At 40.2% G+C, this 18,023-nt stretch overlaps 1 pseudogene; it reads left to right on the top strand.

Moving 5' to 3' along the window:
* Window positions 1-1,132: 1,132 nt before the first annotated feature.
* On the top strand, window positions 1,133-3,637 carry LOC129860060 (DNA (cytosine-5)-methyltransferase 3C-like; annotated as a pseudogene).
* Window positions 3,638-18,023: the final 14,386 nt, after the last annotated feature.

Consider the following 18,023-nt stretch of genomic DNA (forward strand, 5'->3'; position numbering starts at 1 on the left):
CTTTGACCCGCCTTCTACACAGTCTCGTCCACCTCCCAACTTCCTCCTCATTATTCACTGAAGCCTGTTGACCCGGTTCACATCCAATGAGCGACGACGTGTCTCTCCATTCCACCACCACCATCACTCAGCCTTCAGACGGCCTCATACCGACAGTAAAGATTTTTGGGGTACAGATTCTTGATCTTTAGCAACAATACCTCCCGGATCCCTACCCACCTCCACCACATGAACACCGGTCTACTGTACCAGTCTGCCAGCAACCTTACGCCTAGGCCTGGTTCACAAGCAACCTAAATGTTCTACATACTGAACATCCACGTTATTGATCAAAAGTCTCCATGCCACCTTTCGCCACCCAACGAAATACAACAACAATTCAAGTCACCTTCAAGGAACCATCTAGCCTATATGGTCGATGTGTTCAAACTCACCAGCTGAAGAAGAATGGGTTCCTCGGTCAATCGAAGTGTCTCAAGGTTTCTTCCCTACAGGGATTTTTTACTTGTCATGCTGTCTCTCCAGATTTCCCCCTTCAAGTTTTTCTTGGTCATACTGACTCCATGTTCTCCCCGCCGCATATAGTTCCTCACAAGGTTTCTCCCTTCTAGGGAGATTTCCTTGCCCATGCAAGCTATCCGGCATCTCCCCCTTCAAGCACAGTTCCTCACAAGGTTTCTTCCTTCCAGGGAGTTTTTCCTTCCAGGGAGTTCCAGGTCATATTGACTCCACGTTGTCCCCTGTCACATTTAGTTCTATAATAGGTTTCTCTCTTCTAGGGAGTTTTCCTTGCCAAGGCACGCTATCTGGCATCACCCTCGTTGAGTCTAGTTACTTAAAAGTTTCTTCCTTCCAGGGAATTTCCTTGCTAATGCTGGATCTCTATCTCTACAGAATCGCTTTCTACCAAACTTCAACTGATACTGAATTATCACCACTTCCAACTCATTCGATTCTGCCTGTCACCCTGGCATCTTTGACATCATCACCCAATCTCAAGGCTTCCTTATCTTCACCTTCAAATGAATCAAGAGGAGCTCGCCAAATCCACCCGGTCTTTCTATATCGCCTCCCATTCTTCATCAGCCTCTACGAACCTCTAACCCCCTCACCAACCACCGGCTATCATAGAATGCAGCCCCTCTTCATCACAGAAACTGGTCACGTAACCTCCTGCCAATGGGTCCATCTTCATCTTCGCCACACCTTCACCAAATCCGCCAATAGCTGCCTGATCACTCAGGTAATCTCCCAGGCCGCTGGTCCCCCAAGCTTACCACAGCTACATCTGATCAAACCCACAAGATCTCCTTCAAGCCCACACTACACTCTGTTCCGGAATTATCATCCGGTAGTTCTGACTTTTTGGGGTCTGCACTGTATAATCAGCTGCCTCAAATAGGACTCCTTCACCAAACACCCATAGTCCATTCCCCACCTGATCCGGTCACTCCTCTATGACCACTCCACCATGACCTGAATCACTGTGCCACTCCAACATCAAGAGCAGCCCTCTCCTTCAGAACTTCAGACAACCACACCCCTCCACCAAGAGCACCCACTCTTTGTTGTCCTACTGACAACCATGTCCTCCACCAAGAGCACCCGCTTTTCATAAACTACACCACTCCACCAAGAGCGCCTGCTCTTCATTGTCCTACGGACAACCACACCCTTCTACCAAGAACTTCCACTCTTCACATAGTCTTACGAACGATCACGCCCCTCCACCAAGAGCACCCGCTCTTCATCATCCTTCGGACAACCCCACCCCTTCACCTAGTGAACTGACAGTTAATACAGTTATTTTAATCTGATGATAGAACTCTGAAAACATCAGTGTATCTTACCTGGTAAAATAAGGGTACAATAAAATGTAATAAGAAATCTACATCTTGACTACTCTTACTGTGTCCATATTGCCTATTCCTATAGTATATTCAAATGCCAGTAAGGAAAAGTTTGGCACAACAATACCATTTATGTCAGTAGAAAACTACTGTAACTAACCAGCAAACTACTGTACCTAGCCAGCAAGCTAGCTAGCAAAGCTATTGGAATGCAAACAGGCTAATATAACCATTCATATAACTCTAACATAACACATTTATTTTCTTCTAAATATTAGTTAGCTGGCTAGCATTTATGAGGCCAGCAAATAGTGTATCTCACATGCTAGGAATGTATGTCTTCCAACTTCAATACGAAAAGGTGCCTCTTGCTTCCAAATCAAAGGTTTTCGAGAGGCTTGTGGGTGGAATGTTGATGATGTTGCCCACTGTATGCACTTTCAGTACCCTGATTGATCCATTCAATATATTCTCAATTGGCGCTGATGAAAATGTAATCTAAAGTGCATTATGGTGGCTTGAAAATAGAGGTGAAGGCATATTCAATAGGAGTGTGTGCATTCATTTAGTTATTGAGCTTGTTTTGGGTGATTTCATGGGGCTACAGATGACAAACAATGTATTTCCCTTCCATTTGGGAAATTTATTGTACTGAACAACAACATTTGCCTAGAAGTAGCTTAGTTTTTAAAAGTCTGCCCTGTCTCTTCAGCCAGTAATGACATCATTCACGAGGCAAGAGGGAGGCAGCCCAGAGTCAATTTTGCTGAGGCAATAGATCATCTTTGGGAGAGATGTGAGAAAGAGACTGATTAAGTGAATGAATAAAGTTTAGGTGGAAATCAGCTTTGAAAGCAGCATATATATACCAGATTTTAGCTGGCATTGGTAGGCATTTTTGACAAACTTTGCTTGCAATGGCAAAATTCCCATCTGTTCAAAGTACATTTGAAGACATCATAATTACAGCAAAATGGATTCATACTAATTATTTAGCTGTTTTTCAAGGTGGAGAAATACATGGCCTCGGAGATTTGTGAGCAGTCCATCGCAGTCTCCATGATCAACCATGACGGTAAAATGATTAATGTGACAGACATGCGGCTGATCGCCAATGCCAACATACAGAAATGGCGTACATTTGATCTGCTCTTTGGTGGGAGCCCAAGCAATGACCTGTCCATTGTGAATCCATTGCGGAAGGGATTGTTTGAGGGGACGGGACAGCTGTTTGTTTTGTACTACTGGCTCCTGCACATCATGAAGCCTAAGGAGGAGGACCTGCGGCTGTTCTTCTGGCTCTTTGAGAACACGGAGTTCATGAAGAACCATGTTAAGGCCGACTTCTGCCGCTTCTTAGAGTGTAACCCAGTTGTGGTGGATGCAGTGAAAGTGAGCCAACAGAGCATGCTACTTCTGGGGGAACAGCCTTAAGATCAACAAGCCCATCGCAAAGGATTGCGACCTTCACGATTGCATAGAGATCAGAAGAGTAGCTAAATTCACCAATGTTCGGACTGTCAACACAAACCAAAACTCAGTCAAGCAGGGCTCCCTGTCTCAGAGAAAGGCTTAGATGACAACTTGTGGATTACAGAATTAGACAAGATTTTAAATTGACCAAAACACTACACAGACGTAAAGAACATGAATCTCCAGCAAAGGCAGAAGGGGCTAGGGAAATCCTGTGACTCACCACCTCTTTGCTTCTATTTATCCTATGAACAGCTTTCCCCCTTCCCTTCCCAGCCACCAAGAAGTTTAGCAACAGCCACAGAGATGGGTGAGGGGTCAATGGGAGCTCCTCCGTGCTGTAGCCCTATTGAGTCACAACTGGATTCATACAATCATGTGAATCACTATAGCAAAAATAGTCAACATAGGAAGAAATAAAGACAACATTGGTTTTATTTCAATTAAACAATGATTACAATGCCAAGTGAGACATTGATAATGTGGTTGCCCATCTTTTAAAAAATGGTTTTGAGTGTGCAGGTCACCACATCGCTGCAAGCAGGAGCGAGTCCCGTTGTCGTCCAAACATGTATAATTCTTGCTCTTCTATATATATATATAATCACAGGGAGTCTGAATAGACTCAGGCCGGAAACTTTTTGTTGCAGCCTGCAAAGTGTAAGCACTTTCCTGAGTACTCTACGGCGTCCCGATAATTTTCTGACACGTTTTGGGAGAACATTTTGGGAGTGCTCTGCTCATATGCGAGGCATGTCCCAGATTAATATGGTTTCAACCAATTAGCTACTCGAAAGGATTCATTTCCATTCTCTTATATTGTACGGGCATAATTTCACATTTGAACAAATAAACAGATAAAATCAAACTTCCTATGTTCACTATTTTTTATTCATGCACATATTTTGCAGGTCTGTTCCGGTAGAATCTAACAGCATATTTATCTCATGCTGAATGATTGAAACCTGCCATGTCAAAACGCAAGCCTGTCCACGTAACAAGCAAGAAAAACCTATCACTTTTCCTTCTTTGTCATATAATAGGACATGCAGTGCATTCTAAATGCAATCAGTGCTTTAAATATCAAACTGGGTTATCGATGACAGAACTTATTAATGACAGATATCAGGGAAGTTCTGTGGTGGAAGCAACAACAAAAAAAAGGTTGGGCTATTAAAGTGATATAACAGAAGTTTTTTGGGGGGGGGGGGCTAGCACTCACGAGCCAAAATGGGTCCCCAAAAATTATGTTTCACCTTATTGTTCTCGAGCCCTTTGTGTGCACAAAGGGCCCGATTCAGACTTGGGATAAGTAGACTTAAAATGGACTTAAGTCAACATTTTACTTAAGTCCATGTTGTCAATTTATCTCAAGCCAGAATGGGGCCCAAAGAAAAAAGAAAAAAAACTCTGGTGTGCATGTAGAGCAGGTTGGCATTTATTGAGATGACTTAAGTACTGGAGGCAGCTCTGCAGAGTGTCTCACTAGTTGGCACAGCCACAAAGTCATAGAATCTGTCTGCGCCGTTTAAGATTAGGGAGGACAATTTTTTTTCTCACCCAGCTCAATGTATCATCGATAGGTTTAGGCTACTACATGATACTCAAATTCTACCCACTGTACCAGTCAAAAGTTTGGACACACCTTCTCATTCCAGTGTTTTTCTTTATTGTTTTGTATTTTCTTCATTGTAGAATAATAGTGAAGACATCAAAACTATGAAATAACACATATAGTAAAGTATGTAGTAAACAAAAAAGTGCTAAACTAATCTAAATATATTTGAGATTATTCATAGCCACCCTTTGCCTTGATGACAGCTTTGCACACTTGCTCTTAATGTTTAGTATTCTTGATCTGGGTTCTACAATTGATTAGCACTATTCATTTTTTACCTTTATTTAACTAGGCAAGTCAGTTAAGAACAAATTCTTATTTTCAATGACGGCCTACCGGGGAACATTGGGTTAACTGCCTTGTTCAGGGGCAGAATGACAGATTTTTACCTTGTCAGCTCGGGGATTCGATCTTACAACCTTTACGGTTACTAGTCCAACGCTCTAACCACTAGGCTACCAGCCGCCCCAACTATGCAGCGATTAGCATGTTAAACAAAGCTAAAGAATAGAAAGTCCAAACAACATATCAAATGACTAAGAATAAAACAGGGAATATAAGACATCAAATGTACAGACAACACTCACTTTGGTCAATAACGTGAAATGTCAACTGTTAAAGCTGAAATATGCATAAGGGGAAACAATGCCACTGTTCACCCCAGTACATTTGTTATGTTTTTGTTTTGTTGATGAAACGGAGGGGCATCCATCATCGTGGTAGAAAAGAATCACAGTACATACTCTGCTGTTCTTTTGCGCTTGCAATGATGTCAGAGAAAAATAATCTGTGTTTGAAGTAACTTCTTTGTTGTTTTACTAATGCAAATGGACGTGGCAGTTTCACCATTAAGGATTCCAGCTTTAACTTCATTTAATTAGTTAGGTACCAATACCAGAGAGGTTTTAGGTAAAACAACAGTTCCGAGCACAAGGCCTTCCGAATGCTGCACATGCTACACAAATGAATAAACAAAACCATGGACTTGTCAAGTCACTCAATCACCCTCACATACAGTTGCATCTCTATTAACTACCCACAGTGATACTTGCACAAGGACAACCCTGAATTTTGGAACTGCAACTTCAAGCTCTTCCAACAGAATAGATGTCACGATCGTCCATGGGTGAGAGAGAGGACCAAGGCGCAGCGTGTGGAAAATACATCTTCTTTTATTTAGAAAAGAGAAAACACGAAACGAACACTATACATAAACTGAAACAAAACAACAAACGTTAGTGCACACACAAGCTACAAACGTTAAACATAGACAATTACCCACAAACACCTAAAGCCTATGGCTGCCTTAAATATGGCTCCCAATCAGAGACAACAATAAACATCTGTCTCTGATTGAGAACCAAATCAGGCAACCATAGACTTTCCTAAACACCTACACTGAACACTACCCCATACCTACTACAAAACCCCCTAAACAATACACACACCCTAAACTAGACAAAACACACAAGCATTCCCCATGTCACACCCTGACCTAACTAAAATAATAAAGAAAACAAAGAATACTAAGGACAGGGCGTGACAATAGACTTATATGAGTATAAAAACTGTTGGCTTTGTGTTGTGTTGCATAACTTATCAGGTCATACAATTGAGGAATATAAAGTATTACAACATATTACTTCATGTCATTACTAAGCACTGAGAAGTGAGCCAATTTAGAGCTTGTCATCATCATCAACAAAGTTGCAACGTGTTCAGTCTTCTCTCGGGGCGATATGGACCTTATCAGTTTATATCCTCCATTTAGCCTTCAACAACAGAACACTTCCTGTTCATTGGCTAGAATGATACGAGCTGCAGAAAGCCCCCGAGGTGCGTGTTCGAATATGAGTTTGGATGTATCCATGTATTCTCTTTATCCAACGGAGGAAAGTATTTTATCGCAGGAAAGTTCTCTTAGAACACTTAATCGCCAGGCCATGTCCTTCACCAGGCTGCGCTCCGCTGGTCACACGCTCTTCTTGCTGGTCTCAGGCAGACGGGGTTCGTGTCTGTACCTTTTGAAACATGGAATTTGTATACAGTACATTGGTTGATTACTTGTGAGCGTCCCCGGGCCAAGATTTTTAGGGGACACTTGATTTATTTGAAGGTCTGCTTGTAAACTTCTTATAAAACAACGCTGTCTCACATGATTTGTTATGTGATTCCATCAGCAGCATACTTTTGCACAAATTATATGGGTGGGTATTTCACATATACTGTAAGTGCGTCTTGCACATACAGTAATAGGAAAATGTAAAATGTAGGCACGCTAGCGAGTGGTTAAGGTTAGGAATCTAATACTAGAGCTTACCCAGGAAAGTCTTCCACAAATTGACTTATTTGTGATGAACAGTGTTGCAGTACTCAAAAGAACCAACAAAGATTTACTTTATCACTCAGGCTGCGTTCCATGACGAACAGGACAGGCACACTTTCACATGACGCCTCCCTCACTCTGTACACCACCATGTTTTTCTGTGAGCTCATTATTGCATTATAACTCTTAGACCTATCTAGATTATAAAGGAGAATTTTCATTTTTTGTGTTATAGAAGAACACCTTTTTTTTTTCCTATTTCACTTGTTTTTGAAAAACTTACCTAAACCAGCGACTCATTTCCTCATCCTCGTTGTGCATTATGGGGGTTCTGAAAAAACGTGCTCCAAAAACACCCAAAATATTAGAAACTGAAAAGCTCTCAGTATAGTGATGCAGGTCTTTAGATGTTGTACACATGGAATTGTGTCGTTCTGAACTTGATCTACAATGTTATGTTCCATTTTGCTGAGACTTTTGCAAGATTTAAAAAAATATAACTTCTCCTTTATTGTTACAGGTTTTCTAGCTAAGGATTTGGGGATGGGGTTGAGGATGAGCTAAAACCATGGGCTACGAACATCACAGGTAATTCAATCCCAGTGTTTAGCACTTGTTTTTAATTTTAAAAAATCCTGTTTTAACCCTGACCAAAACTTTAACCCTAACCTTAAATCAGTTGTAATTAATGCCTAAACTTAACCATTGATGTTAGTTTCAGTTTCACTCTTGCTCAGTTTCACTGACAGCTGACAGATGGCAACATGCTCCATAGTTAAAAGGGCAACACACTCCATAATCTCTGTTGCCTGCAGTTACGACAACCATCTCCGTTTATCTTAGATGTTGTGTTGTGTTATATAGACTCACTGACCCCTAGACCTCACATGGATGCATACATGCAACGGATGACAAAAAATAGTAACTGTAATCCATTACATCATCTTCAAAAAATATTATAATCAGATTACATAAACTTTTGAAAAAACAGATTGTTACTTTAGGATTACTTTTAAAGTTGGTTTTCTGTTCCACCTGTACAAGTCTGGCCACAAGTAACAGACCACTACTATGATGACAACAAATGTATTTGATGGATTGTGGGAAAAGAGTAGGCTACAGTCCAAGCTGTTTTACAATAGTGCCACTGCTGTTGGCATCTAAAGATTATCCAACTTGAATAAATGCTTGGAAGTAAGGAAGACAGCCGTGGTATAGCCTATGGGCGATACGGATATAACTTATTATTGATATCTAGATCGCTTATTGATATGAAATGTGAATCACATTTCTGTTCGCTCATTTAGCTATTTGCGCCTTACGGATTGTGGTTGTTGTGGATGGCTGTTCGCAAATATATATGTGAATTTTAACCCAAAATTTGTTAAATTGAAGAAGTTTAAGCTCCCTATCAATCCTAGGTTCAAGAGGCTTCAAAACAGCTTCTACCCCCAAGCCATAAGACTCCTGAACATCTAATCAAATGGCTACCCAGACTATTTGCATTGCCCCCCCTCCCTCTTTTACGCTGCTGTTCACTTTAATAAATGTACCTACATGTACATATTACCTCAATTACTTCGACTAACTGGTACCCCCACACATCGACTCTGTACTGGTACCCCCTGTATATAGCCTCGCTGTGGTTTCATTTTTGCTGCTCTTTAATTATTTGTTACTATTATTTCTTATTTCTTATATGTTTTGTTATTTTTCTTTTTGTTATTTAAAAATAAATACTGTATATATATTTAAACTCCATTGTTGGTTTAAGGGCTTGTAAGTAAGCGTTTCACTGTAAGGTCTACTACACCTGTTGTATTCGGCACATGTGATAAATAATATTTGATTTATACACGTCAGCTACTACAGAAGGTGAAATCAGTGCAACGCTTAACAAAGAGCTGCAGTTAGTTTAAGAATGGGTGGCAAGGAATAAGTTAGTCCTAAATATTTCTACAAATAAAAGCATTGTAATAAATATTGTGGAATTCGAGCAGGTTGAGGTGATTAAACTGCTTGGAGTAACCCTGGATTATAAACTGTCATGGTCCAAACATGTTGATACAACAGTAGCAACAGTAGCCCCCCCCCCCCCCCTTTTACACCGCTGCTACTCTCTGTTGTTATCTTCAATGCATAGTCACTTTAATAAATCTACCTATATGTACAGTACATATTACCTCAACTAACCGGTGCCCCCTTGCATATCATCTCGCTATTGTTACTTTACCGCTGCTCTTTAATTACTTGTTACTTTTATTTATTTTTACTACATTGTTGGTTAGGGGCTCGTAAATAACCATTTCACTGTAAGGTCTAAACTTGTTGTAGTCAGCGCATGTGACTAATAACATTTGATTTGATTTTAATCATTGCCATTGAGACAAGTGAACAGCAGTGAAAAATGTCTTCTTGCAACAGCTCCATGGTGTGGATCCTCCCATAGTGCCTAAACTCACCCATGCTATTGTGCTCTACACTGTGAAGAACACGTTTCATTTTAGAAGACTACGAGTGAGGCTTTTATTGCTCATTCGTGCTGATTCAAAAACAAAAAAAAACATAGACTCACTTTTTCTATACTTAAAAGGGTCAATCTGTAGTTGCTACATTCATTTTTGGACTTAAAAATGAATAATACATACTCATTGATTCTTGAAGAATATAATTTATGAGCTTAGTTCAACTGTCACACACCACGAGAACTACAAATATACAGCGTCTTCAGAAAGTATTCATACCCCTTGACTTTTTCCACATTTTGTTGTGTTACAGCTGGAATTTAAAATGGATTCAATTTAGATTTTGTGTCACTGGCCTACACACAATAACCCATAATGTCAAAGTGGAATTATGAGAAAATAAATATTCAAACCTTTTGTTGTGGCAAAAATATTCCAAAACATGTACCGTTTGCCGATAAGGCACCAAAGTTAAACTGCAAAAAAAATGGTAAAGAAATTTACTTTATGTCCTGAATGAATAACGTTATGTTTGGGGCAAACCCAACACAACACATCACTGAGTACCAGTCTTCATATTTTCAAGCTTCATCATGTTATCGGGTCATCTGCAAGGACCAGGGAGTTTTTTAGGTTTAAAAGAAAGGAATAGAGCTAAGCACATGTAAAATCATAGAGGAAAACCTGGTCAGCTTTCCAATAGACACTGGGAGACAAATTCATCTTTAAGCAGAACAATAACCTAAAACACAATGCAAGATATACACTGGAGTTGCTTACCAAGATGACTTAAATTGGCTTGAAAATCTATGGCAAGACTTGGAAATGGGGGGGGGATAAGTTGTTCGTATCAACTGCATTATAATAAATCCAGTGGTGTAATTGGAGGGTAAACACAGTTCTTGGCACCCAAAATTGATTTGAAAGTATAGGAATATATACTTTTTTCACCGTGATGGTCGATCAGAGTTTACACACCTATTATTTTACCACTACTACACTGATTAGATCCCAAGCTTGTCTGTGCTTGTGCTATAAATAGCTCTCTTTTCTGTCACAAACACATGCATACACACACAAATGTACTCAAAATGTAATATGTTATTCTCACAGCATAAAGTGCAATTTCTTTTATAGGAATATAATTTTATCAAAGAAAGGCTATTTCTTAAGACTCTGTATAATAAGCTACTAGCAAACTTTGTGACAACCAACCCCATACTGTGTGACATTCAACCCCTAGAGAGGGGACAGAGTGTATTAGGTTGAAATGGGGACCCTTTTTATCCTCATATCTTACTCCAACATGGAGTTATAAGCAATCAAACGCCTTGATATTTCTCCTAATATTGAAAAGAGTCTCGTAAGATATACTGGTGCTGAGAAATACACACAAGACTAAAGTGTGACAACCAACCCCGGTCTCCTCTAGTTGTCATTGGCCCTGTCCTCACCCTGCACCGAGAGACTCAACAATGGGGCAACGTCAGTGGCTGACCCTGGCCCCACACTAACTTTGTGCGGAGCGTCTCATGGGAATGGCGAGGCAGGAGAGTGCTATGTCAAGGCTGCTGCGAGCTTAATCTCCTACTAAGTATCATTTAGAAGTGTTGATTTTAAGGGGTGGGAGAGAAAACAAGACAGCTATACTTTTTGTTCCTTGGGAAAAAAAATATGGTTTTGAGGCAGCAAACACATGATCCAACATAATCATAAGCGGACTTTTGGTTTCAAGGCTGAGAACGGTACATCGCCACAATTGTCGATGTGGGCAGATTTTGTTTGGTCTGCAAATTGAACAATATAGGAGAGGTGAGTGTTAGATTGGAAACACTCTGCGTGTTCAAAGCGCCGTGCTGCCTACTTGCGATTGTTGCACGGATAGCTGACATAAGAAGCTGCGTGAGGGATGAGAGCGGCAGGTTGCTGCAGGTTAACACAACCGCTCATGTGGTTCTGTCAGGTTCGACAGTGAACCAGCCAAAGACCGTCAATCCCACGCTCCCAGTGTGACGGAAGCTTGACGGCTCCAATGCATTCTTTCCCAAACAATCCAGAGCACACATTGGCAGCACAAGACACAGGTGTTTGCCATTTATCTTGCCGTTTACTGATAATCATGGCAGAGCAACATTTTATGAGTTAAATGAAATTCACCATAGTACACTGGGTTGATCTTGTACCCCGATGTTCTCTATTCAAAGTGATTTTTTGGAAACAATCGAGAGTTCCTGGAAAGGGTTCTTTCCCCTGGCAGTTCTATGAACCTGGTTCAACCCTTTAAAATGAATTGTTAAAATAAAATGAACTAATATTGACATGATATTTTCACTTTGAGTTCTTTGAGATTCTAACACAAACGTCACTATGTGGAATTTGTACCAGCTAGTTATCAATTGTGTTGAATTATTTGCTGTTAGTACCAGAAAGTATCTATTGTTACCACAGTTTCTTATTTAAAGTAATGTGGGCTGTAAAATAACATGTTACAGGTTTTGCTATGGATTAGTTTGCGACAATTTAAATGAGCATTGCAAATCAATATCTATTTTTACAAGTATCCATTTGCCTCTACTTAATTAAAAACAGGTGTCGCATTCCTAAACTCTAGCCGCCTTCCCGAGACCAGGACATGTGTGCAGACTTTTTCATTTCCTGGTTCGCTATCATTTTACGCTTTTGTCCGAGAGAGCCGTCAAAATAGGATTATGGTCTTAATAAAAAATGATTTCAAAGCTGAGGATTTCATTCCCATGAGAGGGATATGGCTAGTATATTACTTCAGTGTGTAAGACCTACATCACTATTCCTCTATGCAGTGAGAAAACCACAAGACGGGTCCAACAGAAAGAATGTTTCGTTCAAAGACGTTGGCATAACCACGTCTCTCTCTGAATAGGTGTTGAGTTTAAAGTCTTTGTAGCGTAAATAGACTGCCGCTTTCCATACAGTATCTAGAGAGGGGAAACGAACACAAATTAACTTAGCGCTTTTGGCAGATAGGAAATGAAATCAATTGGATCCATAGCATGTAGCGTTTATCATTTCTTAATTTTTTATTGTACAGTATCTCTAAGTGACTTAATTGTTCCATTACACAATTACAGACATATTAATTTCTAGACAAATTATTATCAATAGTCCATTACATCATTTGGCAGCCCTTTAATGGAAATGAGAATATGTTTTGATGTGCTTAAGTCTAAACACATTACAATTATAAATGAGTTTTGAACTACCACACATGTACATGAATGGGAGTACACAAAGAATCTATGATAGTGAGCCAGGTATGGTCTGCAATTGTCAATGATGCTGTGTTATGAAAATTCCAGTGGACCATTAACAAAACACTGAAGTAGAACCACTTCTCCCTTCAACAAGGAGTTCAGACCATGGTCTTTGATATAACTTGGAAGAGCATGCACTGTTAAAGAAAGTCCTTGAATATAAAGCAAGAAACATTGAAATGGGCACTCCTCAAAAACAAAGTGAAAACATTTGAAATTGTGTTTTTTACATTGGAAACAAGTACATAGCATAGTACTATAGCATACACTGCAGTTGAGGAACAATGGGAAAGTAATTCTGCTTTGAAAGTTGATAAACTTGTAACCTCACTTTTGAGAAAATAGCATTTGATTGTTTTGGTACCTACTGGAGAGCTCTTCTTTGTCTACACCCATTCAGCATTGTTCACACCCTCTTAAGCTTTAGCCCCACCCATCTCTTTCAGGGTTGATCTGAGTGCTCTGTCCTAACAACAAGCACCCAAGCTAACTGGCTAACGTTGGCTAGCTTGCTAGCTACTACCAGGCACAAATGAGAGAACAGCTCACTGACCATTTTACTCGCCTGAGCAGAGCTGGTTAGGCTATTGTGTTATCCAGAGCGTTGGTGACCGCAACTGTGATGCTGGCAACAATTTATATTTTTTTGCCAACGTTTACTGACACAGGCCATATTCAATGGGTGTTGAGTGTTCGTAAATTTGACAGATATTCTGCGCTCTGACACACTCAGACGAGTGTGCTCTGAAAACGGAGTAGATAGTCAGAGCTAATTTACCAGCTATGTCTATCAACAGTTGTCGCAGTGACATTCTTTTGTTAAGACATGTAGTTAGCTAGCTAAGGTAAACAATGAACCATACTCCCAACTCGTGGCCTTACTACCCTGCATGAATCTGCAGGTAGCTAACCAACCAGGGTCAATGTTAGCTATTAGGAACGTATAATATCTGAAAATGTAGTTAGCTAGACTATTTTACCTGTATACATCATGGATGGACGCTATGGTTGCCCTTAGTTTAAAGATGTTTTCTCCATCTCCTTTGCTATCATAGTCTAATTCCACTGGTTTCAAAACTCTGTCATCCAGAAAGTGGAGAGCAACACTTATGTAGTTCTACTGCGCGATATATATATATAAAAAAAGCAGCGTTAGACAGGATTACCTACACATCCTGACCAGCTCAAGTAGCAGAAGCGTGCTATATGGCAGACCAATCCGAACTCATCCCTCGGGATGTCCAGCCCACTCATTATCTCAGCCAATCATGGCTAGCGGGAAGGTTGCTGGCTTTTTCTGTGGCTAAACCAACTAGGCTCGTAATTGAACCATTTTATTAGTATTTAAAGATGGCATACACGTTTGTTATACATTTTTATTTAACCTTTATTTAACTAGGCAAGTCAGTTAAGAAAAAAATCTTATTTACAATGACAGCCTACAGCGGCCAAACACCGCTGGGACAATTGTGCGCAGCCCTATGGGACTCCCAATCACGGCCGGTTGTGATACAGCCTGGAATCGAACCAGGGTGTCTGTAGTGACACTGAGATGCAGTATCTTAGACCGCTGCACCACTCGGACCCCAAGGAACATGAAAGTTCACATGTTCCAGAAAGCATTTCTGCCCAAAAAATGTTACGTTCAAATGGCTCTCCTGTGAAATAGTGACCAACGACAGTTTCCAGAAACGAGTTACATATTTACAAACAGTACACTATGGAATTTTACAAAACATCTGCGCGAGCCTGCATCATCACCTGGATATAATAGAGCTGCTAAAAGCCTTTACCCTTACCATCATTAATTTGTTCTGCACTCAATAAATTGGGTGAAAGTAAAAGAACACATCATCCCAGAGGATAGTTAGGACCCTGGGCTTCTCGTGTCAAACAACGGATCACCGCCACCAAACAGCTACGTCATTGACATTCATTGTCATATTCAATTCAATAAATACATTGGGCAAAAAACAACCTGTGTCATATGTGTCCGTAGTTCTAGGAATATTCCAGTCTTTGACATCTCAACAGTGTTTTTTTGGAGTTAAAAGAGTTCACAATGACTCCATCTAATTATGACGTGACTAACAAAAGGCCAGATGCTCATTTATTCATGTGTGAATAAACACAACAGCAGGTTTCTACAACCTGAACTTTATAAAAGCATGCATCATCATTATAAGCGCCATTATGGATTTGACTAGTCTATGCTTTTCATTGATAGTAAATGGTTGACATTTACTCCTAACGCTTTCTTTGAGGGTCATTAGCAAAGGTGGTTGAGGCGGAAGACGGAAGATATTAGAGAAGCAGAAAGGTGGGAGACTTACATAACTTTCCAGATAAATCTGAATGAAATGACACATTTCATTGTCAAAGTGACTCTGTAATTGGGCTCATAGCTCCGGTACAAAACCCATGGAAACTATAACCTGGAGTCGTGGAACGTGATGTTCTCTCTTCTCTTCCACCTGGGGGAAGCTGACATCTCACCCATTCAAGAGGTTCTGACTCACCATGGGGGCTGAGCTCTCAGAATAGGTGGAGATTGATTGGCATGATGGCATTTCACAGAGGAAGCAGGGGAGAACTGATCATTAGCTTGGTGATGAGCGTGGTTGTGTATTATCCTACCATAAAAATGAATACTGATTACTTGGGCCTGTTTGATTGGTGTCTCGGATCCTTGCAAGACTGCTTGCTCAGTGGTGGTGGGCAAGAAGTTAAATGGGAATTTGAATGACTTCAAAGAATGAGCCCATGCAGCAGACATTTTGCATGAGGGGATTGGGGGTGCATGTACTCATTACCATCAGGCCAGGAGATGGAAAATCATGGAATTTCTTATTCCTACTCAGCCAAACTACTGCTAACTCATTATTTATACAGTATAATCAAATTATATTAGATTGATTTTCCTTTTGATCAAATATATCAAATCAAATAAATGTTTCTTTATCACATGCGCCGAATACAACAGGTGTAGGTAGACCTTACCATGAAATGCTTACTTGCAAACCCTTAATAACAGACATCGCACACTAGCTGTTATTGACAAATAGACACACACCCCCGCCCCTCTTTTTACCAGATATAGCTGCTCTGTCCTGCCAGTGCACGGGAAACCCAGCCAGCTCTATATTGTCCGTATCGTTGTCCAGCCATAACTTGGTGAAACATAAGATATTACAGTTTTGAATGTCCTGTTGGTAGGATAGTCTTAATCTTAGATCATCCAGGTTATTTTCCAACGATTGCACGTTAGCCAATAGTACGGATGGTAGTGGTGGTTTACTCACTCGCCTACGAATTCTCACAAGGCACCCCGACCTTCACCCCCTTTTTCTCAGTCTTTTTTTCACGCGAATGACAGAGATTTGGGCCTGGTCTCGAGAAAGCAGTATATCCTTTGCGTCAGACTCATTAAAGAAATAATCTTTGTCCATTTCGAGGTGAGTAATCACTGTTCTGATGTTCAGGAGCTCTTTTCGGTCATAAGAGATGGTAGAAGCAACATTATGTACAAAATAAGTTACAAATAATACGAAAAAACGAACAAAATAGCACATTTGGTTAGGAGCCCATAAAACGGCAGCCATCTCCTCCGGCGCCATTTCATTGCAACACGATTTAACCACACCATTCTTCTGCAAATGTTCCTTTGCTAAGTGAGCGCTCATGCTTCAATAAAGGTTGACTTGGTAAAGTGTTCCATTTATTTGTTTTTATCCAAAGCCAAGCTGACCTCATTCTTATTTGGTATGAGATGGTAATTAGTAGAGGACAGGCTTAATCCATGGGTTGCAAAGTGGAACATTGGCTGTTCAAGTCTGATATGGGGCTCTCGATTATGTCTTTTACCTTCGGTTTTGTTTCGGTTTCAGAATCAGAGAAGGTTTTTTGTGTTTTAACCTTACCATTACGACCCCTTATTCTACTCCTATCCCTTACCCTAAAATAATGGCCTTGATTAACGACCTAACCTTAAAGTTGAGATAAGCATAAGGTGAAACAGCGCCACTGGTCGCCCCCAGGCGCATTTGTTATTGTTTTAATGAGGAGCAGAGGAGCAACCTGCATCGCGGGAAAAACAATCATAGTACATTTGGTCGACAGGGATTTTATTTTTTTCTCATGTAATGATCATTACAAGTGTTCCCATGTCTGTAGTCCCAGTTTTTCACATTTCATTGCGTCACAAAGTGGGATTGAAATAGATTTAAAAAAAAAAAAAAAATTGTCATTGATCTACACAAAACACTCCAAAACCTCAAAGTGAAAAGAATTTATAGAAATGTATCAAAATGAAATAACTACAACATAGTCGTTGCAGAAGTATTTACTCACTTAGTTTAGGCATGCATAAATTAATTCAGGAGTAAAGTTTGGCTTAACAAATCACACAATAAGTTACATGGACTCACTCTGTGTGAAATAATAGGAGTTGGTGTGAATTTTGAACGACTACCTCTTCGTCTGTCCTCCCTAAATCATCCGTAAGGTTCCTTAGTCAAGTATTCAATTTCAACCACAGGTTCAACTGCAAAGATCAGGGCGCGTTTCGAAAGCCTCATAAAGAAGGTTAGTGATTGGTAGATGGGTAACAGTAACAAATAAAACATTGAATATCTCTTCTTTAATCAAGTCAAGTTAATACTTATGCCGTGAATGATGTATTAAACCACCAACACACATCAAAGATACAGTCGTCCTTCAGAACTGAGCTGCAGGACATCAGGGATGTCACCATGAGGCCATTGGTGACTTTAAAACAGCTACAGAGTTCAATGGCTGTGATGGGAGAAAACTGGGGCTGGAACAATAACATTGTAGTGAAAATAAGAATACAAATATACAGAAAAATATTCCAAAACATACATCCTGTATGCAACAAGGCACTAAAGTAATATTGCAAAAAAGAAGGAATACACTATTTGGCCTAAATACAAAGCCTTGTGTTCAGAGCAAATCCAACGCAGCACACCTCCTTATTTCAAG

The sequence above is a fragment of the Salvelinus fontinalis genome, chromosome 7 (assembly GCF_029448725.1).
Source record: "Salvelinus fontinalis isolate EN_2023a chromosome 7, ASM2944872v1, whole genome shotgun sequence".
Classification (NCBI taxonomy): domain Eukaryota; kingdom Metazoa; phylum Chordata; class Actinopteri; order Salmoniformes; family Salmonidae; genus Salvelinus; species Salvelinus fontinalis.